Source organism: Vulpes lagopus, chromosome 12, assembly GCF_018345385.1.
Source record: "Vulpes lagopus strain Blue_001 chromosome 12, ASM1834538v1, whole genome shotgun sequence".
Lineage (NCBI taxonomy): Eukaryota > Metazoa > Chordata > Mammalia > Carnivora > Canidae > Vulpes > Vulpes lagopus.
The window spans coordinates 53,686,340-53,713,932 of NC_054835.1; the positions used below are offsets into that span (position 1 = coordinate 53,686,340).

Consider the following 27,593-nt stretch of genomic DNA (forward strand, 5'->3'; position numbering starts at 1 on the left):
CTCTGCTTTTCTCATCGTCGTCCTCTCTCACCCTGAAGAATCTCAGCTACGTCCCTCCTCTCCACTACCTCCCGCCTGCTGGTGGCATCAGCATGTTCACCCCTCATTGCCTCCCTTCAGGTCCCCACAGCCAGCTCCCTATTGGACCTCGCAAGCTTCCCGTCCCTTAGGCACCTCCAACCTCACGTGGCCCGAACTAAGCCGGCCGTATTCATTTTCTCAGGCTGCCAGCACAAAGCGCCACAGACTGAGTAGCTTAGAAACACCAGAGGTTTATTCTCGTACAGTTCCGGAGACTAGAAGCTCAACAGCAACGTCAGAAGACCACGCTCCCTCTGGAGGCTCTAGGGAAGAATCTTTCCCTGCTTCTTCCCAATCCCAGTGGCCTCTGGAATCCTGCGTGTCCCCAAGCTCGTAGCATTCTCACCCCCAGTGCCTGCCTCCATCCCCACACGGCCTCTTCCCGTCCTGTGTCTCTGTGTGTCCTCGCTTCTCCTTAGAGGGACGCCAGTCATCAGATCCAGGGTGACTCATCTTAACTAATTGCAGTGTGAAGATCCTATTTCTGAATTCAGTCACACGCTGAGGTTCCAGGTGGACATGAATTCGGGGGGAGGGGGGAGGACACTACTCAACCTGGTACCCCGTTACCTCTCACGTCAATGACGTCCATTTCAGTAAATTACATCCCGACCCTTCCAGCAACCCAGACACAAGATGCCTGGGGCGTGTGCAGATTCCCTTCTCCTGGGTCCTCCTCTTCTATACCAGTCGCTGACCCCCTCCCGGTGCCGTCACTCAGTGCCGTCTATGCCACCTGCTAACTTGCTGTCCTAGGCCAGACTCTCGGGGTGCGGGCCAGCCTTTCCCAATCTTCTTTTCCTCCTCACCTCCCCCCGTGAAATGTTCATACCATAGGTATCCTGCATATCTATTTATGTTCCAGATATATCTATGCACCTTTAGACATAACAGTATGGTTTTTTGCCCCCCACCGAGAACTAATTTTGCCCTGTTTGGGGTGATGTCAAATCTGTGTCCCAAATCCCTGCTCAGACAGTGCCCCCTCCCCTTGTCTGTGTAGCAACTGTCTACTTATATTTGGAGATTCGGGTTGAGGGTCACCACGATGAGGACACCTTCTCCCCGCACTCCCTGCCAGGAGACTGGACTCCCGTCCTCACCCCTGCTGGACCTGGTCAACCTCCCGACATGGCGCCTGTAGTGCCACATATTTACTAGTTGGCCAGGTTCTCCACCAGGCTCGATGGCCTTGGTCGAGGACTATTTCTTGCCCATCTCAATTATCAGAGCTCAGCCCGAATGACGCCTCCCACAGAGTCAGAACTCGATGTTTCACTGGGTGAATGAATGAATAGGTGAATGAATGAAGTCTTCTCTGTAGTCTTATTTCCATTGCCCAACCACCTTGTTTGGACTCCACCATTGCCACCTGACGCCAGGCACCTCTAAAGGCTGTCCAGTTCCTACCTGCCCACCTGCTCCTCCTCTACGGAGCCTGCTTTCTCCTTCAGGGGGATGTCACCGTGCAGGCTTCCTATCCTCACTCCTGGTTGGTCTCTCTCTCTGCTTTAACTCTCTCCCAGGGCCCCCCGGACTCACCCACCCTTTGTTTTCCTCACCCTCCGTGTTCCAGCTGAATCTCTGGAAACCTCCCCATGATGCTCTCCTGTCCTCAGCCTCACGTCTCCCCACTCCATCCCCCTCTGGGCATCACCCCCACCAGTGGGGGCAAGACCATCGAGAAGTGCCTCTTTTGAGTGTGTGAGGGACCAGGGGAGATGGGAAGGTGAAGGAGAAGTGTCCACAGGAACTCAGATCCACAAACCCCAAATCAGGATGAGTCCTGAGTCAAAGTGGGACCTTCAGCACAGAGCAGATGTGCGGGTCATAGTCTCCTCCCCACGAAGGGGGGATGGCAATGGCTGTGAGGTGGACACCTGTCACCCAAGTCAGACTGGGTGATGGGTGATGCACACACAGTTGGGGCCCCCATTTCAGGACGAGGTCCCCTATGACAGACCACAGACACAGATGACATGGACTCACTGGGGAGAGGGTGCACGTCGAGAGCCTCGGGTATAAATGTCAGAGAAACAGCAGGGCAAGGGCAAGTGCCCTTTTGGCAGGTGGAGGAGTGTGAGAAGGAGAGGTAGGGAGAATCATATTCAATCTGGGTAGAAAGGGAAGGCCTGTCATCACCCGGTTGCTGCCTCCCCTTCCAGATGTACAGACCTTTACTCTTCTGGGGGCCTCGCTTCTGCAAACCTGGGTCTACTCCCCGTGGATGGATCTGCTAGTCCTTGGGGTTACCAGCAGCTCTGTTCCCATCTCTGCTCTGTTCCTGTGGCCTCTGTAACCAGTCGTGACAAACTGAGTGGTTTCCAATAATAGACATGTACTTCCTCACAGTTCCGGAGGCCAGAAGTCCAAAACCAGTTTCAACGAGCCAAAGTCAAGGTGTGGACAGGACCACGCTCCCTCTGAAGGCTCTAGGGAAGAATCTGTTCCTCGCCCCTCCAGCTGGGCCAGCTGCCCACGTTCCCTGCCTGGCAGCTGCAGACCAACCCCAGCCTCTATGCTCACGCCCGTTCTCCTTTTCCGACGGTGCTCAAACCTCCTTCTGCCCCTTCCCCTGGACTCTTGAGATCGCACCTGGGGCCCACTCTGATAATCCAGGATCATCTCATCTCAAGAACTTTTACTTAGTCACATCTGTGAAGTCTCTCTCTCTCTCTCTCTTTTTACTGTATTAGGTAATGTTCACAGGTTCCGGGATGTGGTCATCTTTGGGGGGGGCTATTATTCCTCCTCCTGCACTGCTTTGGCCCCTATAGGTCATAGGGGTGCTTCTCCATGAGAGGCCCATGGGTGGAGGCATGCGTCTGGTACCGACCTCTCCTACATCCTGCTATGTCCCTCTTTCCTGCCTCTTCTCCCTCTTTCTAAAGTTGGTGGGACCACTTGGTTTGGAAACAGTGCTCCAGGAGTACTTGGTAAGCAAGAGTGAAACCTCGGTGCACCCCATCACTCCATTGGAAGGACTTCCATTGGGGCAGCTGGTGGTGTTTTCAAACGGACCACTTATAGTTCCCTTGGGTGCTGAGACTCTTGGTTGGAGATGCTGCTGCTCCACGCCGGGGAAGGGGCAGGGGGCCTGCTCGCAGCCTCTTCATCTCGCTGTGCGTTTGCAAAGGCAGGTGCCCACCCTGGCTCCCGGGTCTATCAGATGGAAGAGAGTAACTGCTCCCTGCAACAACCCCCCCCCCAGCTCCCTGCTGTCTCCCCCAGAAAGATACGATGTAGAGAAGGTGAGGCAGACAGGTGAAGACCAGTCTCTTCCTCTTGCAGACGACAAGGGCCTTGCTGAGATGGCCAAGGCCTCATTCCATGCCACCAGGCTTGGCAAGACAGACAGTAACAGAAGGTCAGGGAAAGGGATGGGGGGTGAGAGTCGGGGGAGGAAAGAACGGCCACGTAAAGAGCAGAAAGTGGGCAGGATGACATGAATTCACGAGCACTTCAAGCCCCGACTTCTCTGACTCCCTGTGTGACCTTGGAGAAGCCCCGAAACTTCTCTGAGCCCCGTTCAGCTCATCTGCCTACCCGATTTAACGATTCCTCCCTAATAGGGTGGCCGTAAAGATCAATGGGATACGGTATATGGATGAATTTTATAAATGTTCTCTACATGCAAAGAATTTCTATTATCTCGATCTTTATATCCTACCGGCTAAGATATAAACCCAGGGTGATATTTAGAGGCTTCTAGAACTGGATGAGGGTTGGTGACTCTTGCTACTTTAGGCCCAAGAAAATGGAAAGGGGGGGCTGGTGGGACAGCATGGAGAAACCCCAAATCTATTCACCTGTAATGAAGGGACGGGGTGGGGAGAGGGAGGCGGGGCAGAGGCTCCCTAACCTGCCTTCCCTACTGTTTGTTATTCTTGGGAGGAAAGTCCCCAACCTGATTCTGCTGGAAGCAGGGCTGTCGGGAGTGATGCCTTGACAGGATGATGGATGGTGACCAGGCACGGTTTCTGACACCACAGCACATACTCTGCATTCTCTATCTGGAGCTGCCGGCAGAAGGCTGCAAATAAGCGCTCCAGTCACAGGGATCCCTGATAAAATTCCATTACGGGCTCCGAAGACAATCACGCTGGATTCAATAGCAGGGCCAGCTGGGGAGGCGAGAGGCGCGTTGGAAGCCGAGCGCTGCCACTGGGGAAATTCTCCCCAGGCCTGGAGGCTCTCGCACCAGCTTTCCATAAAAGTCACCGGCCTGAGCGGAGACTCAAACCATCTCTGACATCCAATTGTCTTTTCCATTTGCGATTTGGGGGAAATTACGTGGGCCGTGCGGCCGCCCAAGAGGCCGGAACCCCGATGCTGGAGTCTATTTGGTTTTATTGAGATGTTAGGTTCCCCCTCCTTCCCCCGGGGGACCGTGTGGATGGGAAGCCAGCTCGGTTGCCTGGCTCGCTTGTTTGGCCTCCAGCTGATTCATCAGGATGCACCGATGCCCAGTGAGCGATGGAGAACCCCCTAACCCTCAGAAATTTAGGAAATCTTGGCTCAAACCCTCCGCGTCGTACCTGCAGCCACCCCATGGGACATTATCCGGAGCAGACGTGGATATAGGACATAATTCATTGGCTTCGTGAACTTTGTGAGCTCTGCCCTCTTTCCCCTTTCCATACAACCAGTCAGCTTCTCCCTGTCTCCTGCAGGGTGGTTCTTCCCTTCCCAGGTCCCAGGTCTACCTCAAGTGGCCTTACCAAGGAATACTCAGAAGTAAGGCAGGTCTCCTCCTAAGGGGTATCTCATGCTAGCTGTCGAGGGAATAACAGAGCGCCCATCCCATTCCATGTGCCATAGCTGACGTGCACTGCTAGAGGCCAGGCACCCTCGGAAGGATTTTCCATTCCATTCAGTCCCCTCGGCGAGGTGGATGCTGTGCTTCTCCCATTTTACAGATGAGAAAACTAAGCCATGGATCAGTCCCATGGCCAAGACCATACACTAAACCCAAGTAGCCTGGCTCCTATCTTCTTGTCATCATGGTGGTTACCCTGGATGTAGGTGGGCCCCTGAGAGCCCTCGCCCAGCTATTGGTGCCTGGGATCCTTCCAGAAGAGGGAGTAACCCTCACTAGCCCCAGTCCCACCCCACTTCCTTATAAGAACTTTGCTCCTGGTCACCCCAACAGTGCACGGCTCCCAAGGCCAATGGCAGTGAGGGGTCAGGCTGAGTGACCAGAGTTTGTATCCTGACCTCACTCTGACCTTGACTAATCCCTGGAGGAGAAAGACATCCTCTAAGCACGTGTGTTGGAGATGCCTGGGACCCATCTGTGTCTTCCCCTCATCTGGGTAAATGAAGGGGGGTGGGCATCTGGAAGTCCGAACCCCAGGACCTCGGAACGTGACCGTGTTTGGAGATGGAGACTTCGTTTAAAGAGGTGATCACGTAAATGAGGTGCTCGGGGTGGGCCTGAATCCAACAGGACTGGTGTCCTCATCAGAGAGAGGAGATGCAGACACGGACACACACAGAGGGATGACCCCATGAGGTCACAGGGGGTCTGCAAGCCAAGGAGAGAGGCCTCGGGAGAAAGCAGCCCTGCCCACACCTGGGCCTCAGATGTCTGGCCCCCAGAGCCATCGGAAAATTAATTTCTGTTGTTTACGCTGCCCGGCCTGTGGTGCTTTGTTACGGGAGCTGGAGCAGACCCCTCGGTGCATCCACGCCAGCATCCCAATCCGCTGCCCACTGATGGGATGAACAGGAAGTGGAGTGAGTGGAGGCTGGAGGGCCTGTTCAAAGCAGCAAGACGCAGGTCCCCTCTTCCTGTCATTGAGGAGGAAGATGGGCGAGGAACTGGGACCTCGGCAGGACGGCATGGGCTGGAAAGCCATCACGTGGTGCCTGGCCCAGACCTAGCGCCAGCCGTGCCCCCTGACACCCACAGGCACCCTGCCCTCTGCCCGCAGACCCCCCAGAATGGGATCCTTTCCTTCACGTTCTAATGTGTCCCCAGCCGTCCGTCCATCACTGCTGATCTCTTGCCTCGATGGCAGCCCTAGGCACCCCCTCCCTCCCAGGCCCAAGGCCCTCACCCACCTCGTTCTGCACTTAGCACCCTCTCCCGGCCTTGGGTCTCTCCCCTCCCTGGTCCACGTGGTCAAATCCAGGGCCCCTCACAGCTTCAGACCCAGCCCCCCACCCACTGGTGCTTCTGTTTCCTCCAGTTCACCCCTGGGCCACGGGGGCCTCCACCCTATGGGCTCAGTCTCCATATGCGGGGATGCTCTGTGCTCTTGGCGAGCACGGGGCGCCTTCCGGGGCTTCACTGCCTCTGGGCCTGGAGGCTTCCCGGGGCGGGGGTCTATGGGGTGCCCCTCCCTAACCCCCCCACAGCCCTTCCCTCAGGATTCACAAACCCTGTTGTGAACATTTAAATACTAGCGGTTGTGCAGAACCAGATACAGTGTTTTCTGCTTCTCATTAAAACAAAAACAAAAAACACATGTTCAGCTTCATTCACACTGTTCTACTCTCAAAGAGTATGAAAGAATCAAACATTTTCTTATTTTCTCCATCTAATATGAATTTTGATGTCAATTGTTTTGGTTGCCTCCTCCTCTTCCTCCCCCTCCTCCTCTCCCTCCTCTCCCTCCCTCCCCCCATCCTGTCCCCTCCCCTCCTTCCTCTCCCTCCTCTCCCCTCCCCTCCTCTCCTCTTCCCCACCAACCCCTCTTCCTCCTCTTCCTCCTGTTCCTCCTCCCCTCCTCCCATCCCTCCTCCTCCCCCTCTTGTCCCCTCCCCTCCTCTCCCCTCCCCTTCTTCCTCCTCCTTCCCTCTTCCCCCTCCTCCTCTTTCTCCTCTCCCCTCCCCCTTCCATCCCCCCGCCCCTTTCTTCCCCTCCTCCTGTCTTTTTTTATTTGAACCTGAGTCAAATATTTTTCAGGGGGTCAATGGCCCTACATGGAAAAAGATTCTCCAGCTCCGCAGAACACCCGAGACGTTTGTACTTGGGCCAGGGGTCCGTTCCTACCTGTTTCTCAAACACGCGCAGCAGCAGTGATTCTGACATTTCCTGCTGGAGCAGACACGAGACAGAGGAAGCAGGTGGTTGGAAGATAGAGAACTGAGGTGGGCACCTGCCCCACCGTGGCCCCAGGGGTGTTCCCACCTGTCTCTCCTTTCCCCAGTGGAGGGCAGCCTCCCGAGAGTCAGAGCCTCTCCTTCCCGCCCATTTCTTATGGCCTTGGCCTGAGTCGTGGCCTCTGAAGCCCGCAACCCACGCAGGCCCTGCTCTGACCTTGCAGGTGGACTTTCCTCTACTGTGGTCTCAGCTCCGAGCTAGGACCTTGCTGCTTGGGGCTACCTGGGGCTCCCGGCTCTCCACGGAGGCAAAGCCACCTCCTTCGTCCAAGCTGCCCCTCCCAGCCCAGCAGATCGCCTGTCCTGCTTCTCGCTGAGGCTGACCGGGTACCTTTATTTGCTCATCATTAGAGGGGACGGAAAATCGAATCTCCCCTGGTGGAAAGTTTCTACCTGGGCTGAAAAGGTTTCCTGCCTTTCTGCGCAGAGCCCCAAGGAAAGGAGGGAGCCAGAGAGGACCCCGAGGATCCTGGCCCTGCCCCGGCTTTGGGCACGCCTCACTCAGCAAGGCCTGGGTGGGGAGCTGCAGGGGGATTTGCCTCAGATCTGTCCAGAAGACTGGTTGCACGGCCTTTAAGGCTCGCCCTGCCAAAGAGCACACTTCTCTCCCCTCCTGTGCTGGGTCGCCCTGTCCCAGCCCCTCCAGAGCCGGCTGTCATCAGCTCTGCTCTGTCACACTGGCTCCGGAGCAGGGGATTTAATCAGGCTTTTGCTATTAGCCCCCAAGTAGTAATTGAAGTGGTCTGATTGGACCTATCTATTAGGCCCAGGGAGCTGTGGGGAGACGGCTCCCAGAGCATTTCCTCTGCCTGCTAATCTGTCTGTCTGGCATTTTATCTGGAGCCCAAAGCCCGTTCTTGAGCACTGAGGCATTTTACGGTATTATTATTACTTAGCACTTATAACGCACTTCATCAATGAGAGGGCCAGGCGGCCGCGGCCGTAAGGATAAAGCGCGGGTGCTACAGATAGAAAGATATGGATCTCGTTCAGGCTGTGTAATATTTGATGCCTGTGTCTTTGGTCCCTTGTGGTCTGGTTATTAGTTATGTCTCTGCAAGGAGAAAACCTATTGTCTCTTTCCTGATAAATGGGAGTCGGGTGGACAGGAGGCTCTGAGAAGGTAGGGTCGGAGGAGAACATGCATGGGGGGGCTCTGAATACGGCTTCCCCAGAAGCTGCCCTGAGACGCGGCATGGAGAGTATTTGCAAAGTGTGATCCCAGGAAGCCCAGTGCTGGGAGGAGAAATGAGACTGGGAGAGAGAGGGAGCCAATACGGGATGTTGTGCTGTGAGCAGGTTACCGCCTGGGCGACCACGGTACTGGGAACGTGGGAGGTGGTGAGGAGCACCCCAAAGCTCTTCCATCCATGGGGTGAGGACCCTAGAGCTCTTGTCCTCTGACTCCTGCTGATACGGGCCGGGCAGCTCCCAAAGGCATCAGCTCCCCAGGCCTCTGAGCTTGACCCGTGATGCGTGGGTTGAGACTCTCCCAGCAGGAGAGTCACGGATGCTTGTCCGGTGGGCAGGGCACTGGTCAAGGCTGATGGGTGGGCCGTGGGGTCTGGAAACGCATGCCGCGATCAGCGGAGTCCTCCTCCCCTCGTCCCACGCCAGCCCTGACTGTCGCTGCATCTCCTCGGGTGGACGGGGGCCCAGTTCCATGCCAGCCAGTGTGCTGAGGACCAGGGACCCTGGCCAGCCACTCCCCCTCCCTTGCTTCCACCTTAAGTAGAGCATCCGGAAAGGCACAGACTATGGTTCGGGTTCAAATGCCAGCTCTGGCACCTCTCTCTGGTCGTGTAACCTCGGGTAAGTGACTTGATCTCTCGGACCCTTAATTTCCTCACCTGGGAAATGGGAGCCACACACTACGGCCCTGCGGGACTGTTTCTGAGGATTGATGAGCTCTTGTGCACACTGGGCCTTCCACACACAGAACAAGGGGCCAGCACGTATTTATTTCTCTTCCCCTTCATGCGTGCCACCATGGGCACCCACGTCCCTCTTCCTGTTTGCAGTTTTTTTTTAAGTTTTTATTTATTTATTCATGAGAGACACAATGAGAGAGGCAGAGACACAGGCAGAGGAAGAAGCAGGTTCCATTGCGGGAGCCAGATGCGGACTCGATCCCGGGACCCCGGGATCATGCCCTGAGCCAAAGGCAGATGCTCAACCGCTGAGCCACCCAAGCGTCCCTATTTTCAGTTTTTTAAGTTAATAGGATTTTTCCTCCAAGGCTCGTATTCCCAAGGGTCAGAGAGTCCCTGCTTCTGGGACACTCTGTACCCCTTCCACGTGGGGGCCGGGCGATGCCCCTCGCTCCAGCAGCTGCCTGCCTGCTGCCTGGGGTTGAAAATATCCCCGTGTTCACCCAGCCGGCCCGAGGCAGAACCCCACAGCATCCCCTGAGGGGCCAATTTATGCAGAAGCTTAAATATCTTTTAAAACTCCTTCCCCTTCCCGGAGATGTGGGAGTCAGCTGCTGCTGCTCAGGGCTCCAGGCTTTTCTTCAAAGGGCATCCCCCCTGGGCAGATGAAAAACTTGCTAGGAAAAGCTCTTTTCTCTTTTTCTTACATTTTTTCTTCTTCTTCTTCACAGAATTCTTGCCCTGGCCTCAGCCCCTAACTTCCCCAGAGCAATGGGGGGAGCCTATGAGAATCAGAAATCCTCATCCCCCCCAGGGCGCCTCCTCCAGGAAGACTTCCCTAATTACTCCCATTGCCTCCAGCATCCCTACCCTTCTGCTCCTCTGGCTTGCAGGCTTCCTGGCGGCCATACACTTGAGTCGAGGAGCTCATCTTTAAGTCTGATAAGCACGTGTGTCGTGGGGGACTTGACATCTATCTCTGCAGAAGGATGACAGCGTCTGGGAGGACGGGAATCAGGCCTCGTCCTTTCTCCCAGCCTCCTCGGGGCCTGGTCCAAGGCTTGGGCCCGGGGGCAGCTGCTGCTGACTGAGCCGCCTTCTGAGCCCACCACGAGGCTGCCTGCCTGACTTGGCAGGCTCGAGGCAGGAGCCAGTGTCTCTGCGACAACGGGGATCCATCAGGGATGAAAGGTCTGGAAGCTCTTCATCATATTAAAGATCAATTCAGGGCAGATTAAGAAGACATGTCATCCCTTCTCCTGGGCTTGGGGAAGCCATCCATCCTCCTGGAGCCTCTGGGGGCGGGTGGGGCAGGTCTGGGCAGGCAAGGGAAAGCACCCAGGTAGTGACACGGTGAGGAGCCCTTTCTCTGGGCCTGGAAATGAGGCCCCCGGTGGTGGTAGCGCCAGGCTCTTCGGGGCCTCTGGTTCTCTGCAGGGGCTGAGCACTCTACCTCCTGCACGAGGTCATATTTCCAAAAATACTCAGGGCCCCTCGTCTTTTTTTCAGATCATTTCATCTGACTTCTTCTGAGGCCAGGAGCCCGCCTTGGTCAAGGGCACTTCTAGTAACTGCCTCTTTGGTCTATCCTTCCTGCTCCACCTCTGGGGGCAATCAAGGCGGTGGTACCTTGGGGAAGGACCAGCTCCCCCCAGCTGACAGGCCAGGGAGCAAAGATGGGGAGCCCTGGGAGGGGGCGGGGATTGTCCTATTTGTACTTTCCTTTGGGGGCTTGGAGATCTAGATGATGGGCAGTCTCCCCAGAGGGCTGGGAGGGGGGGGTATCTGCCCCTAAAGGAAGGGCAGAGAGAAGGGGATGGGCATTTATTGGTTTCCTTCTGTGCTCCTGGACCCCAGCCAGGCCCCTTTCATGCACCACCTCATAACATAAATGCAGCGCGCTGGCCAAGAGCACGGGCTCCCGAGGGCACAGAGCTGGGCCAGACGTCCAGCTCCCCTGGTTTCCCGCTGGATGGCACCCGCAAGTGGCTGAGCCCACCCGAGCCTCCATGTGTTCATTCATCCGCAAAGTGCGAATATTCCCAGGCCCCACCTCCAAGATCTGCCACGAGGATTGAATGTCACCCTAGATCCAGAGCTCCTGGCAGCATCCGCATGCACCCTGTGGACCTTAGCTCCTTCTGTCATCCACGGCCCGGTGGTGCAGAGGTCAGCGCCTCTCTCTCTGCTAGACACGAGCAGCCAAGCTTCTGAGATATTAAGAAACGTGCCCAAAGCTGCTGAGTTAGAGCGTGGCAGCCTGAGCCCCGGGCCCCCGCCTGCCAGCCTCGAAGCCCAGCCTGCTCAGACATCCTTCAGCATCCTTCAGCCTCCCCGGGAAAGAGATAAATGAGCCCAGGCCTTGCGAGGTGCCCGGCTGCTCAACCTCATTGGCAGGGGCAGGGGGCACGGCTGCCAAGCGCCCGACGGCCAGTGTAGCCCGGCGGGGATCTTTCCTTGGAGCCGGCCAAGAAGCTGCCCCGAGGTGGGCCCCGGATGTGGAAGTCGGGGGGCGGGGGGAGCTCTGTCCTTCAGCAGGCCCGGTGGCGGGGGAGCCGGGGGGCTGCAGCCCCGTACTCATTCCCTCATGCACGGCAGGATGGAGTCTAGATAAACAATTACAGTCTATTTACCTCCGACCATATGGTGTTGGGGAACAGGTGTGCAGGTAATGAAGAGCCCAGCTCCAATTAAGCATCTGGGAACCCGGCCGGATTCCCGCTGAATCTTTTGCTTGGGCTGAGGCCCATGTACAAATGAGAGCTAAAAGGGACCGAGGCTCAGTAGAGGCAGAAGTGGGAGCGGCCAAGGCTCCAGAGACGCTGGGCTGGGCCATGTAGGCATCTGAGGAGGGCGCCAGGCAGGGGGCAGCCACCTGCCATCCCCTTCCTGCCCGCTGGGACCTCGCCTGGGGCCTTCTCTGTGGCAGGAGCGTCTGGGAGCTGTGAAGGAGCACAGGTCACGGCCACGGATCTCTCAGTAAAGCCCAGCGGTCCATACCACCCCTCCCCGTCCCTACCTGTCCAGGTGGGAGGTCTGGAGGAGATTTCCTGTAAGACCAGGGGGGCAGGGCCGGGACTTGTCACTCTCCACCCGAACCATTTCCATCCGGCCCTCCCCCGTGTGTCCTAACTTCCCTCTGCCTTAGTCTCCAGCCGCTTGACACGTATACTTGAGGGCCTACTGTGTGCCACACACCGTGTGAAGCACTGCGACATACAGAAGAATGAGAGGCCTTGGTTTCCCGGAGTGTATTTTATGCGGAGGATGGAGATTTTAGGCATCGTAGGGGATAGAAAGAAAACAATGAGTTTTCTCATTGATACATGAATAAGGCCATTCTGGAAAGCTGGGAGGGGACAGAGTGAGCCACCCCCCCCCACCTGCCCGATGGCCTCCTCACTGTCTTTGTGAGTCCAGCGCAGTGGCCCTGTCTTCTGACCCTTGCCAGATGCCTCCAGGGGTCAGCCACCACCTCCTCTGGGCTCTTCGGGCTCCTTCCTGTGCTCCCCCCATAGAGCACCTTGGGGAGGGGACTGTATCCAGCTGCTTGCCTCTGTCCCCCTAATCCGGGGTGCCGACCTTCCCCGGGATGGGGAGGGCGACAGGCTCCCAGCACAGCAGGGCCAGCGGGGCAGGAATGAGGTCTTGGTGTGCGACGCGCAGTCCGGCCTGGGCCTCTGCAGCCCCAGCCCCCAGGACGCTTGTCTGGTCCGCCGAGAGGTCACTTCCACTCTGGCCTTGGCCTTCGGGAGGGCTCTCGAGGCCTCACTGGACCACGGAGCAGGGCCAGGCGCTCCTCCCCAGGGTTTTGGGGGCTGCAAACTGAACCTAAGAGATGAACAGCTCCTGTCCCTGCAGAGGCTGTGGGGAGTTGAGCAAGGGCACGCGTCCCGATGAATCTCTGGTGTCACTTTTACTGCAGCGATGAGGCCGCAGAGTGGGGGTGGGGAGGAGCGCCAGCCTCCTTTGCCGGTGAGGACACAGACAGAAATGGAGATTTTTCATGCCCTAGGCCTACTTTGTATTTTTGTTTTCTTTTAATCTTGGGTTTACACCTTGATTTAGGTCTTGGCTAATCAAAATCAGCACCTTCCCAAATTCCCTGCTGGGAGAAGGGAATGTCTCTATGGGATCCCACTCAGGCCCGTCTGGGTCATGCCTGTCCTGCTTTGGGGTCAGTGGCCCAGCCCACAGGGCTCTCTCTAGCTCTGACTAGAGAGGGGACACCGTCCGCTAGAAATACACAGCTGAGCTGTGGAAAGTGGATGACAGATCATTTCCAGGAAAATTCAGGATTCAGATGAGGGGCTGGCCCTATTTCTGGGCATGCAAGGTTTCTAGAGCCAGGATTCTGGAAGCCTGCAGCCTCCAGCCCCCTTTCCTAACAGAGAGCAGGAAGCAAGCAAAGTAAATGGGTTTCGAGGTGGGAAACAAATTGGATTTTTAAAAAATACTCCAGTTCTAATGATTGGAGGGGTTATTCATAATCCCGGAGTAGAAAGTGTGTCTTGAAATCTATGTTTTGCGTTGACAGCTTCTCCCTAATGGGCAAGATCTCACACATGATAGGGCCATAAAATACAGAGCTCTGGCTGGCCGGCTGCTTGTCTGGTAAGGGAGACCTACTGAGTCTCCAGCAGCAGACAGAGGGCTCAGGCCCAGAGGTACCCACCCTGCCCGCCCCATCCCCCCACTGGTCCAGGCTCCTAGCTCTTCCCCAGCAGGTGGGGAGAGGCAGGAGGAGGAGGAGGACGTGGTGACAGAGGGCAGAGCCCTGATACGAAATGATCCTCAGAGCCAGTAGTTTCCATGCGTGCTCCTATAGAACACAAATCTCCTGGCTGCCTCACAATAGAAGGGTTCCAAGTTCAAGTAAGCCTGGGAAATACTGCACAGTCTATCCATTTCCAGATATTCAAAGCACTTGTTAGCACGGTCATAGTTGTGAGGAGTCTTGCAATTTAAAAAAAAGAAAAAAATCCACGTAGCTTTGTTCAATCCAGTGGTTCCCAGGCTTGTTTGAGTACCAAGCCGTTTTTACGCAGGCCCTCGTGACGCCCTGCAGGTCAGCGTTTCCCAGAACCCATGCTGGGGGTAGCTGTACTAGTCTACAAATGCTCCCTAACAGAGCACCCTGGGCTGGGCCGCTGAGATGATGGAAATTTATTTTCTCTCAATTCAGGAGGCTGGGTATCTGACGTCCAGGTGTCAGCAGGGTCGGTTTCCTCTGAGAATTACCTCCTTGGCTTGTGACGGCCACCTTTTCCTGTCGATGTAGGTCTGTGTCCAAACTTCCTCTTCTTGGAAGGACACCATCGTGTTGGGTTAGGGCCCATCTAATGGGTTAAGATGATTCGGTTTTGGGATCCCTGGGTGGTGCAGCGGTTTGGCGCCTGCCTTTGGCCCAGGGCACGATCCTGGAGACCCGGGATCGAATCCCACGTCAGGCTCCCGGTGCATGGAGCCTGCTTCTCCCTCTGCCTATGTCTCTGCCTCTCTCTCTCTCTCTCTCTCTCTCTGTATGACTACATAAATAAAAAATTAAAAAAAATTAAAAAAAAAAAAAAAGACGATTCGGTTTTAACTAAATCACCTCTTTCGAGATCCTAGCTCCAAATACAGTCCCATTGTGAGGGCCTGGGTGGGGGGTGGGGTGGGGTCGGGAGGACCTCAACTTATGAACTTGGGGAGACACGGTTCAGCGCGCGCCAATAGCAGTGAAACTTGGCATCATGATTGGAAACTGGGTAACTGGTGTGAGTCTGAAGGAGGGCGGAAGGGACTCGCAGAAGATACTCCTGCTGCCCCACCCAGGCCTCCAGACCTGAAATGAAGTCATGGCATTGACAGTAACCTCACTTGTCGGGTACTTTACAGATGCAAAGTACTTTTGTGTCCATCAATTAATTAATGGGATCCTCATGACAACCAGCGAGGTGGGAGGCTCTATTATTATGCTTCCTCTACAGAAGAGGACGCCTACACTCTGAGAGGTTGAGTCACCGGTTTTAGGTCAACCGGTAAACAGTGCAGCATCACCCCAGGTGGGCTTAGAGACCCAGGCCCAAGGACCAGCGGTGCCTGGGCCCCCGTGCCCTGATGTGGATACGGTGCAGCTGGCAGCGGAGGCAAGAGCCAGCTCAGAACTCAGAGGGCCCTGCTGCCCCGAAGCCTCAGCACCCACGAGTGCTAATTATCCTGCTGCGTCTGGATCTCGCTGGCATGCACTGGGGCCGGCGCCTTCTCCGCCAGCTCGGGTGGAGAGCTACTCCCTGGAGCTTCTCGAGTGGTTTCAGATGAGCTGGTCCTGCTGGAGGCTCCGGGCACCTGCCCCTTAGAGCCGGAAGCCCACCAGGGAGGCTGAGTTGGAGAATGTTCAGCTGTGTCATGGACCAGATCCACCGATCCATGAACCATGCCACCCTCACCTCCCCAGTCCCATCTCAGGGATGGCCGAGAAGAGAGGCAGGCCTTGGCTAAGCATCCTCTGGGAAGGAGGCGACTCAGGTAGGCTGGAGAAATCGCTGCTCTGAGGCAGGAGGAGGTGAGGATTCCCCAGCATGCGGAAGCCAGCAGACTGGCTTTGTCTGGGCCCGTCCTGTCCCAGACACCTGCTATTTGTCTCCTCGGGCTTCTTGGGAAGTTCTACGAAGCAGACAAATCCCCTTCCTGTCAGGCGGGGAGCCCTGATTTTCACCGCTTCTTCCTCTTGGTCAGAAGAAGTGACCCTATAGGTGCTGGACGAAATGTCCGTGCCGCTGCCTGCCCCCCCCCCCCCAGGGCACTCCTGCTGGACGTTGAGTCTGTAGTGCTTGGCGAGGGGGGAGCAGCAGAGATCTGGGGGCACAGACTGGGATTCAGGCCTGACCCCCCAGTTCTGGGCCTTTGGAGCCTGGGGCAGCCCGCTCATCCCCTGAGCTTCAGGTTCATCGTTGTTAAACGGGGCTAATGAGTGAATGTCAAGGTCGCTGTAAAGGTCCAATTAAAGGCCACGGGAAAAGTGCTTTGCAAACTGCAAAAGAGCTGTGCGCGTGAAAGCCGTCAGTAGAGGCCAGGAGGGCCATGGAGTGGGAGGAGGGAGGAAGCCTGGGGACCGCCACCAGGCGCGGCAGCAGGAGACCCCTTGCGTGAAGCCTGAGGGCACCTCACTGGGCGAGACTCCCCCTTGGCCTCTGGGGGAGGACTCAGGCTCCTGTGCTCAGGCTGGGAATACCTCCCACAACCTTGGAACATGCACCCTGCCCAGCCCCAGGGGCCCCATGTGATCTCCACCGTGGACAAGATGCGGAGCCGAGGCCCCCCAAGAAAGGCACACTCTGCTACATATGGTTTCTCTCCCCAGAACCCTCTTTGCTCTGCACAGGGTGGAAACAGGAGCTGGGACCCCTGGGGACCTGGTGGGGAAGCTGCAGGGTGAGGGAGGCGGTGCAGCAGGTGTGTGGGGAGTCTCCCCCTCATTACCACGGAGATGACCCGGGCTGGCCTCTTTAGGGCAGGGCCAGGGTGACAGGGAAGAGGAGGAGGTGCCCGGAGGACAGATGGAAGGCAGCACTTGCTCTCGGGTGCTGATCCTTCAATTTCAGGAGCTCTCGCCTACCTCACCCTAGTCTGGGCCCTGCTTTGGGAACTTCCTTTTGCAAGTACTCGGCCCACATGACACCCAGAGCCCGCCACATGTCATTCATCCTAATAGGTTAAAACTCTTCATCTCTTCTACCAGCAGAAGAGAAGACAGGCCTCTGCCCGTGTCTGGTGGGGGTCAGCCAGGCTTCACGTAGGCCACGTTGAAGACTTGTGAACGGATGGTGAGGTTCGGTGTCACTGGGGAAGAGGAGACACATGGAGAGCTCGTCTTTAAACATTTGAATGGATGGGACACCTGGGTGGCTCAGGGTTGAGCATCTGCCTTCGGCCCAGGGCGTGATCCTGGAGTCCCAGGATCGAGTCCTGCATTGGGCTCCCTGCATGGAGCCTGCTCCTCCTTCTGCCTGTGTCTCTGCCTCTCTCTCTCTCTGTGTGTGTCTCTCATGAATAAATAAATAAAATCTTAAAAAAAAATCTCAGTGGACATTTAGTGGGCGGAATGGCGGCCCCCGGAAGATGTGTCCACTCCTAACTTCCAGAATCTGTGAATGCAACCTTATTTGGACGAAGGTCTTTGAAAATGTAACCGCACCTTTCAGGATGAGACCATCCTGGATTCAAGGCGGGCCCTCAATCCAGTGACAGGTGTCATAAGAGAAAGGCAGAGAGAGCCGAGCCTCCTCGGACACACAGGGAAGGAGGCCACATCAGGAAGGGGCAGAGACCAGAGAAGCCAGGGAACACCTGGAGCCTCCAGAAGCTGGAAGAAGCAGGAAGGAGTCAGGGACAGGAGGTTTGTGCCCTTCTCCCACTTGAATGTTGGAATCAGAACCCCCAGTGTGATGCTTTGAGGAGGAGGGCCTGGGCGAGGTGACCAGGGCATGAGGGCGGAGCCTTCATGATAAGAAGACACACCAGAGCTGGCTTCCTGGCCACCTGCTCTCTGATGTGCGAGGACACAGCGGCGGGACAGCCTTCTGCAATCCAGGACGAGGGCCCTCACCAGAGACACCAGGTCCCTCTGTGCCTCGATCTTGGACTTGCAGCCTCCAGAACTGGGGGAAATAAATGTATGTTGTATCCGCCCCCGGTCTGCGATGTTCTACTAGAGCCACCCTAGCTGGCTCTCCCCTGGGGGGTCGGGGTGGGGGGGAGGCGGTGCCACCCCGCCAGCACCTTGACTGTGGACTTGGGGCCTCCGCAAGTGTAAGAGAAGACATTTCTGTCGTGGCAATCTCCCCCGTACCCCCCCGTTCCTGGCAATTTGTTAGGGCGGCCACAGGAAACGAGTACAGACAGCATATAAAAGAGGAGTTTGGCTGGTTTTGTGTGGTGTCAGGGACTGAATGAGGGTCCGTGGGTGGGATTTGCAGGGGTTCCTATTTGAACATGAACAAGAACTTTCCAAGAATGAGGGCCGTCGGGTGATGGCATCGCCGCCTTGGGCTCACCATCTGACCCACCGCCTGTTGGGAAGCTGTTGGGCAGGAATCCTGCTTTGCTCAGGGAGGCTGGGTTGGATCCATGGTTTATTCCTCCCGTCTTCCCGAAGGACACCTCGGGAACAGGTCCCCCCGCAGGACACATTTCCAAGGGCATCTCAGAGCTGCACGCAGGTCACCGCTGTGAACTCTCTCACCCAGGAAGGCAAATCAGAGCACAAGTATGGGCGGGTGACGCCACAACAGGACTCATCTTGAATCAGCTCTAGTTTCTTTTTTAAAATTTTTAAAAAATTGTTTTAAATTTCTTTTTTTTAGTGCAATGTTTTTTTGGTAGATGTTGATACTATAACTATCATTAATGTCACTTACATGCAGGTAGCTCACATTTCCTCGTGACACATCGCTGAGACCTGACACTGTGGGGAGAGCCACAGGGTCTCCTAGGTCAGTGCTTCTCAAAAACTCCACATTCACAGTTACCTGGGGTCGAACTCAAACACAGGATCTGACTCCTCAGGTCCGGTGGGGCCCCGACATCCTGTGTCTCTAACAAGCTCCCAGGGGACGGCAAGGTGACAGATCCACAGACCACACCTTGAGTAGTGGAGAGGCTCATGGCTGGTTTCCAGAAGGAGCACAGCCGCTACCTGGAGGCAGGAGGAGAAGCGAGTCTCCTCGTCTTGCTAAGACTCGGGTAGCTCAGTCTTCCCAGGAATGCTGTTGAGCAAAGAGATGGGATGGAGGTGGTGGCTGATGTGGATGGTTCTGGAACCGGGTGGGCCATAAGACCTCCAAGGCACCTTTTAAAAGCACAATTTAGGATCTTGAAACTGCCTGGGCCCTCGTCCTACCTGGGGTTCAAGGATTTGACGGGAAGATGCTGAAGGAACCCTACAGTTTACACTGTGGACCTGGCCCTGTGCGCCAAGCTTGCATTAACAGTCGTCTTCAATTTTCCTGAAGCCCCTCTGTGCGATTCCAGGGTTCTGTGGTTGCCCATCGAGCAGAGGAGAAAATCCAGCTCGGAGGAATGAGGTGTACCCCGGCTTGCTCGTGGACTCTGGAGCCTGCGCTGATTGTCACAATCCTAGGCAGCCCCACCCTGGATCCTACAGACCCAGGACACAGTGTCCTGTCCTCCCAGCCACACCTTTGCCCCTGGTGCCTGCAGAGGGATGTGGGAGGCCAGGTGTGGTCAGGGGGTCCCTGGACAGGGCCCCCTCTCCCTGCTCTGATTGACTCCAGACTTTTCCGAAAAAGCCCTGGGACTCCAGCCGTAGGGTGATTAGACTCAGGCTTCTCTCCGGCTTTTATCCCAGCGGGGGCTACGCGGCAGGCAGGGGAGGAGGGGAAAATGCACCACCGTCATCCCAAGGACCCTCCAGCCACTGCTGGGTGGAGGGGGAGATTCCTGCCCAGGGAAGGAGAGTTGAGGCTCTGGGGAGAAGGAGGGGGTTGGCCGGCTCTGGGCAGCAGAGCTGCCTGAATGTGCACACCCAGCGTGCGGGCTGCGCAGCAAGGGACGGTCACTGATGTCCGCGTCACTTATGGTTAAAATGAACCACCTGTGCCTCTCTGCAGACATCCACCTCCAAGCCTGTTCTCAAATCTCTTGTCCCTGTCCACACGGCCCGCCTTCCCTTGCTGCGTGCCTTTGTGCGGCCCCGTGGAAACAGGAGATGGATCTGTGCCTCCCCCACGGAGAAGTAGGGGAAGGGGTAGGTCCCCAGAGGTGGGGCCTGGAGTGGGGGCTCAGACAGGTAAGGGGCCAGGTCCCTGTGCTGCAGGGTCACCCTGCTCCAAAGGACTCCGAGGAGGGACCCCCACTCTGAGGCCACTGGCAGGTAGACGGTTCTCCGGCTGGGACTCAGGCCGCTAAGGCTGTCACCTGCCCCCCGGTTAGGGAAAGGGCATCCTGGCAGGGTCCCTGGTCCCTTGGAGGCCCCTGCGGACATGCTCCACGGCCTCCTGAGAGAGGCAGTCCCCCCAGGGGCCCCGGCGGTACCTCCACCCCTAGGAAAGCAGGACAGACGCCCAGAGAAGCAAATAAACCAGCTAAGAGGCCGGCCCAACCGCCAGGCCGCCCCGGCTACCGCTGTGCTCTCATCGTGCAAGGCACGACAGCCCGGCTGCTGGGAAGGGACAGTGCGTCCTAATGACATACTCCTGGGCAGCGGGCCTCATCCAGAGATGAGGGGATCAAACCCAGAGGCCCCTCCCCCAGGAGCCAGAGCCCAGGCCTGAGGAGGACATACCGGGGAGACTTCAGGGAGCCATCAGGGAGCTCGCCTTCTCTGGCTGCCTGCCTGCCTCCGCCTTCCCCTTCCCTTCCCCCTCCCCTTCCCTTCGTCTTCCTCCCTCCCCTTCCCCATCCCACTCCCCTTCCCCATTTCCCTCCCCTTCCCTGTCCCACTCCCCTTCCCCATCTCCTTCCCCTTCCCCCTCTGCTTCTCCTTCCCACTCTTTCCCCTTTCCCCTTCCCCCTCTCCTTCCTCCTCCCCCTCTCCTTCCCCTTCCCCCTCCCTTTCCTCTTCCCCCTCTCCTTCCCCTTCCCACTCTTTCCCCTTTCCCCTTCCCCCTCTCCTTCCTCCTCCCCCTCTCCTTCCCCTTCCTCCTCCCTTTCCTTTTCCCCCTCTCCTTCCCTTTCCCTTCCCCTCCCCTTCCTCTTCCCCTTCCCCTAGCTGTGAGCTGGCAGGCCTGCGTCTCCGGCCCTGTCCTGCTCCTCTGTCCTGCCTGGGCTCCTCTCATTTGAGAGCCTCTGCGGGTGTAGCTGAGCAGGAGAGAACAGAGCACCTCCCCTCCACCTGCCTCCCACCTCACCTCACACAGCCCCTCCTGGTTACGGGGCGTCCCCGGCTCCCTTCTGCCACCTGTATCTGTGTCCATCTCCCTGTCTCCCTGTCTTTGTCTCCCTCTGTCTCTCCCTCTACCTGTCTCTGTCTTCCTATCTCTCTATCTCCCTGTCTCTGTCTCCCTATCTCTATCTCCCTGTCTCTATCTCTCTGTCTCTGTCTCCTGGTCCCCATCTCTCTCCCTATCTCTCTGTCTCTCTCCGTCTCCTCCTCCCTCTAGTCATTGGCTTCCATTCCAGTTTCTCATCCTATCTTGTTCACTTCGTTCTGCCCCTGGGGTCACTGTTTTCCTTCCTCCTGCACACCCAGCAGATCCCAGGGAAAGGCAGCCGCTGTGGGCTTTGTGTGTCCCACCGCCCCGTGGTGATCCAGCCCAGCAGTGACAGCCGCCCTTGCGCACGCCCGCCCTGCAGGCCCCGAGCCCGTGCTTCTCTTGTGTGAGCTTATCCACCCTCATCAGATGGAACCAGACAAGGAAGCTGGGGCTCGGGGGCCCCAGGGCTCATCCCACGCTGGGATGGGTGGCCACCAGGACTCTGCCCTGCTGTGCCCGCAGGGGCCCGGGGGGGCGCATGGAGAGCCGGCTGGGAGGCAGTGTCCGACAGCGGAAGGCACCCTGAGAGCCCCCCCACCCCGAGAAGACTGACATGGGCCCCCTCCCTTAACACACCTGCCTCAGGTGGAGAATTTCTGCCTCAAGGGGCCCTGCCTTAGCTCAGGTGACTGTCACATGACACCACATGTGGGTCTTGGCACACATAGATTTCCCACCGTTCTGGAAGCCGGATGGCCCAGATCAAGGCGTTGGCAGGTAGGTCTTACTGTGAGGCCTCCTCCCGCGGGTCTGCAGGTGGCCGCTGTCTGACTGTGCTCATGGACCTCTCTGTGCAGCCGCCGGGAGAGGGACACAGAGACAGATCTGGTAACTTCCTCAGAAGGGCACTGATCCCATCATAGGGGACCTTCAGGACCTCAGCTAACCTAGTTACCTCTTGAAGGCCCCATCTCCAAATACCATCATGTTGAGGGGTGGTTGAGCTCCAACATGAATTTGGGGGGACATAATTCAGTTCCCAGCAGACCAGTACCCCGATCAGGGAAGGCCGCGGCCTGTGGGCATGCTCGATCAAGGCAACGTCCGAAACTCCTGACTCGACCTTTCATCACAGGGTGAAAGGTGGGGTGGGGGTGGAGGGCTCCCAGAGGTCACGTGACATGCCCCAGTTCCCCTGGCTCGATGGGACCAGAGCTGGGCTCCACCATTCCAGCCTAGGGGGTCTTCTGGCACCCCTGGGGTCCCTGGGGAGTGGCAAGACCTTTGCCCACCCCAAACCTCTGCAGGAATCTTTCCATGATGCGAACACATCTGTGAGCAGGAGGAAAGGAGCCGGGAAGGGTTTGGCGATGGTGGGCACCGGCCCCGACGGTGGTTAGCAGATGAGATTCGGGGTTTCAGCCAGAGGGTGTGTCAATGTCACCTCCTGGGGACAGCGTCTGGGGGTGGGGAATAGAGGAGCGGAGGGAGGACCGCAGTGCAGCACCCCCCGGCTCTGCCTCCTGCCTCCCATTTCTTTCTTTCTTTCTTTTTTTTTTTTTTTTTAAGATTTATCTATTTATTCATGAGAGACCCAGGCAGAGGGAGAAGCAGGCTCCCTGCGGGGAGCCCGATGTGGGACATGATCCCGGACCCCAGGATCACGCCCCAAGCCGAAGGCAGAAGCTCAGCCGCTGAGGCACCCAGGCGTCCCCTGCCTCCCCGGCTGCACTTGCCACTGAGCATCAGGGAGGGATGGGGGGTTCAGAAGTGGCCCTGAGAGGAAGGCCAGAGCGGTCTGCACCAGTTAATGTGGAGTGTCTCCATTACCATAATAACGGGCCACTTAATAACTGACTTCCCCACTAATTCTAATTGGAACGTGTAATGATATTTCCGGGCGGAGAGTGGCGGGCTCAGGTCTGGGCAGACATCTCCGGGGGCCACCGGGCTTCACGTGGCGGGAACCGTGGGGCCTCCTTGGGCATTCTGTTGCAATAGACTGAGGCAGCAGTCAGCTGCTCTTGTACGGCTGCCAGGAACCACAGCTGATGATAAAAGCCATTAAAGGTCAGCTGGGAATAGAAAACTATTTATGTTAAATGTCACAGATTAAGCCGCAGAATGGGCCTTGGGTAGGGAGCAGAGGGTGAGGTGAGAAACACCGGCCACCAGGCCTGCTTTCTTGGGGGCCGTCCAAGGGGGAGATGGGGTGGCCTGGCGGGGTGACAGGTGGTAGGGGGAGGCGCTGGGTGGCTTCAGGCCCTGGAAGCAGGTGGGTGTCATCGGCCACAGGTGATTGGCCAGGCTGGCCGCCTGTCGAGGTTGCTAGGTGACCTGAGTGCCAGGTTCAAGGAGGGAGGACAGCTGGAGGGCCGGGGCTGGCTTCCTTTGCCCCATCACAGAAGCTGAGGTCCTGGAGAAGCCACAGAGGGCACACAGGCTGGCTCTCTTCCTGGGTGTCGTCCTGGGTGCGGTGTGGGTGCGCTTAATCACATCCGAAATCTAACTGGCAAACTGGACTTCAGGTCGCAGACAGAGGACAACACAGTCCCTTGGCCCGGGGGGATCTGGGACGTTGAAGTCTGAAGGACACAGGAGGCCCTGGTGGGTGGGGAGAGCCAGAGCAAGGTGCCCTTGGGAGGGGCTTTGGGGCTAGGGTGGGGGGCGAGGAGGGGGTGTCTGGACCCGGTCCTCGAGAGCAGCACCGCCGGGAAAGCCAGGCACCCCTGTGATTTCCCAGCCACTAAAGTGCAGGTGCTCCTCAGCCCGGCCTGGGCAGCCTGCACGAGCCCCGCCGTGTGTCCTGGCTCCATCCATTTGCTAAACACACCTAAAGGGAGAGTTTGTTGACAGGTTGAAAATATCCCCTAGCAGGTAATTAGGTCGCTCAGGTCCCACTGAAAACATTCCCATAACTCTCCGTTACCTACCTGGGGACTGTTCATTTTGTGGGTTGAGGGAGAGGCTTGATTGTCGCGTGTTTCAGCCACCCGGCCCGCCACTGGCCCACCGGTCGCTGTGCATACGGGGAATACAGACTCATTTTAATATCGCTGTAAACGGACATAATTAAGAAGGTAAACCTAGTGGGGAAACACACACATATGCACGCGTGGAGGCAAAAGACATAAAAACCACCCCAAACCCTCCCCTACCATCTTATGCAATAGGAGGGTGGGCTGCTGATGAGGGTCCCCGTGGCTTTCCTGTTTGTCGGGGTTGACTTATCACTGGAAAGGTGCTCAGGGAGATGCTGTGGCTCCCACTGCAGCCCTGTGCTGGGGAAAGCTCACTGGTGACCCCAGAAGGGTCTCTCCTTATCCCCCTACACCCAGCTAGGCTGTGGGGTGACTGGGCTGATAGGGAGCTGGCCTAGATGAACCCACATGAGTACAGGAGGGATCAGAGAGGCCCCAGGAGGCCCTAAGTGTCCAGGCAGGTGGGCTCTGGATCAAGGTGGTCAGTGGGTGGCATTGCAGGAGGGCTGGGGGTGAGGGTGGGTCTCTGGCAGGTACTAGCAAGAGCTAGATTCATTCCTGTCACCAGTGGGTATATATTGGCAACTGCTCTGCACCAGCCCAGTGAGGGGCTGAGGAAGCCCGTTAGCCCTGCTTCCAGAAGCTCTTAGTGGATGGGGGAGATCAATGTGCCCCCACATATTTATGGCACCTGAGAACAACGGTCAGGAGAGAGGCGTGCCCAAGGCACTCAGAGCACTGAGAGCGGGGCCGAGGGTCCCAGGAGGATGAGGAGGGTGGGCAGTGTTTCCCAGGGTGGGCAGCATTTGAACTGGAGCTTCCACTGTCAAAGCGGTTACCTGGTGCCAAAAGGGCTGGGCTCAGAGGGGACGGAGAGCGGGGTGGCTGGAAAGGGAGGTTCGGGCCAGATGGCGAAGGTCCTGGAACACTGCGCTTAAGAAGTTAATTGAAAATTAATTCTGAAGGCACGAGAGAGTCATCGGCTGTTGCCGAGCAAGAGAATGTGAGGTCTTGGCCTGGGTTTTAGAAAGAATGCTCTGGAAGCTGCTGGGAGGGTGCGCTGGACACAGCGGTTCCCAATCCTGAGTGTCTCAGAATCCCCGGGGGTGGGGGTGGGGATTGTGGAAATCCCCCGAGTCTCTCAGCCAGCAGGCCTGGAGAATTTGCAGGCCTCACACCCCGCCCCGGGTGCTGCTGACGCTGCTGGTCCTGGGGCCACCGTCTGAGAACCACCGTGTTAGAGAAAGGAGACCAGCTGGGAGGAGAGAGCAATAGGACGAAAGATGATGCGGGAACGGGCTTGAGAGACCCCTCAGGAGGGCAGGCATTCCCCGTGTTGGGGAGGAGACATGCGGGGCCCAGATGCAGGGAGGGGCGGCAGCAGAACCCGGGTGGGATTTTGGATTTGCCGGAGCAGCAGGTGATGGATGGAGGCAAGGACGTACAGGGCAGAGATACCGGGGTTGGGATAAGAGGCTAGACTTGGGCTCCCGGGAACGAGGCCAGAAGCCAGATACGGGGACTCCCCCGCCTTTAGTGAGGCCTCGGGTCTGGGAGGCCGCTGCAGCTGCAGACGGACGTGGATTCGAAGGTCAGGAGTGCGCAAGGACAGTGAGTCAAGCAGATCGGGCCTAGAAATAGCGCAGGTGGAGGAAATCGGATTTGCTGTGCGTGGCGAGGGGCCAGCCCACCTACGGCGCCCCGTGGCTGGCATCTGATCGGAAGCCTGGGCCTCAGAGCATCAACAGGGACAGCCTTGATCCAGGACCAGACCCTGGGAGTGACACGGCCCCCTAAGCCCCCAAAGCACCGACCTGGAGGAGGGAGGTGGAGAATCTGGTCCGGGAGGAGCAGCAGGCTTTCATGGGCTTTGGAGCAGCCCAGGGGCAGGCGCAGGGGCTGCCCGGGGTCGTGGGTGGGAAGCAGACCCCAGGCAGCTGTGGCCATGAGTTATCAGCTAAGGGAGCCTAAAAAGACGTCTTCACCAATTCCCTGGTGGTCACTCCCACTGTGGCCAAGGCCGCCCCTGGATCTGGGTCCCGCTCCCTCCTCCCTCCCTGCATTCTCGCCAGTCCGAGCCCCCCCCCCCAGCAGTTTATTTAAGGCACACAAGGTATTTGACTGCGATTGAAGGGAAGCTGGTATCTGAACTCCACGCCCGCTCACAGTTTAAAGACGTGTCCCTCAGCCCAGGCCGGGGCGGGCTCCCGGCAGACAGGTGGCTGCGACCATGTCGGCCAGGCCGTAATCTGCACCAGCCCTGCCTTGTGCCAGGGATGCCGCCCGTCTCGCCCCCAGCTCTGGTATCCCAGGGTGGAACTGTTCTCCCAGAAGTGTCCCAAGTGCAGCGCGGTGCAGTGGCTCCTCGGGGGTCCCCTGAACCCATCGTTCCTGAGCATTTGCCCCCACCGGCTCCCCATCCCCCAGGATCCTGGGTCCGTGGATTGTAACTGCTTTCAAACTGACCTCAGGACCCTCTTGCTCGTTGTCACCATTTGGGTTTGGGTTCCCTCCCGGGGCCCCGAAGTTGCCACAAAGAAGGCCACTTGGGTCCCAGGGGCAGTGGGGAGTGACTTTGGTTGGGTGTCCCTGTCTAGAGGAGACTTAGAGGGCAGGAAGCAGCCTAGGAAGAGGGAAAAGAATAAAGCAGGTGCTGGAGGATGGGGGTGTGGGGCCGAGGTGGCGCCCAGGGGGTTGCTCTCCAGCATCCCCTGGGGGCAGCCGACCCCCCCCCCCAGCATAGCCCCCACTGTGTTTTTGGACCCAATGGCTGGTCCAGTAAGGCCAGTGCAGCGTTTAGGGGGCAGCAGTCAGCTCACCAGGCCGGCGCGGGCCTCTCTCCAAGGGTGGCTGGGAGGACAGAGACGCTGCGCACCTGTGGAGCCCACTCTGTGGCTCTCCACCCGCTTCCCTCTGAAACTTCAGAGGAGCTCAGTGGACCCCCAGAAGCTCGATCAGAAGGGAAGATAAGGTAATGAGAAGTCTAGAGGGAAAAAGGGACAGAAATCCTATAACCTCCCTGCAGAGACTCCCCCGAAGGCCAAAGCACTACGACCAAAACTGACTCTATTATCACTCCTAGAAGCGGACACCTGCTAAGCACTTAGCACAGGCCAAACAGCTCCACGCGCCACCCCATTACCGCCACCGTGACCCTGAAAGGAAGGGATGATTAATATTATCAATTTGGAGGTGAGCAAGTGGAACCCGGAGAGTTCAGTCCCTCCTGGCCCAAGATCACGGAGCAAGGACTTGAAGCCGGGGCCTGTCCGCCCCCCACATACCCTCCCCCCCACCGAAGCCCACATCTGCGACGACGCCAGCCTCGCAGCTGCGCACACTCGTTACTCGGAGCTCCCTGAGCCTGCGTGGCTTGGGCTGGCTGCCTCGGCCTTCCTCACCCCATGGGAACCGCCGAGGCAGGCTGCCCTGGCCGGATCCCCGGCAGTGAGCCTTCCACGGGGGTCAGCAAACCGGCCCACCGGCCGAATCCGCGCTCCCACCTGGTTCTGTGAAGCCGTCTAGGCCTGCTGCGCGCTCCGAGGGCTGACCCGGGTCGCGGCAGCCGAAGCCATAGACCTGACCGTAACGCCTGCCGCGTCTGCTACCTGGCCCCGCGCTCCTGTGTCCGG

At 57.7% G+C, this 27,593-nt stretch overlaps 1 long non-coding RNA gene across 3 annotated transcripts; it reads right to left on the bottom strand.

Annotated features, from left to right (window-relative positions):
• Positions 1 to 23,058: 23,058 nt before the first annotated feature.
• On the bottom strand, positions 23,059 to 25,996 carry LOC121474203. Of its 3 annotated transcripts, none has more exons than XR_005983286.1 (4): positions 25,776 to 25,996; positions 24,801 to 24,889; positions 23,914 to 24,036; positions 23,059 to 23,813 (listed from the first exon to the last, which is right to left on the bottom strand). It is a non-coding gene; the product is annotated as an uncharacterized LOC121474203 (long non-coding RNA). The 3 variants fall into 3 exon arrangements; XR_005983285.1 differs by having other exon boundaries at positions 23,914 to 23,999; positions 24,801 to 24,894; XR_005983284.1 differs by having other exon boundaries at positions 24,801 to 24,894.
• Between the last annotated feature and the right edge of the window lie 1,597 nt (positions 25,997 to 27,593).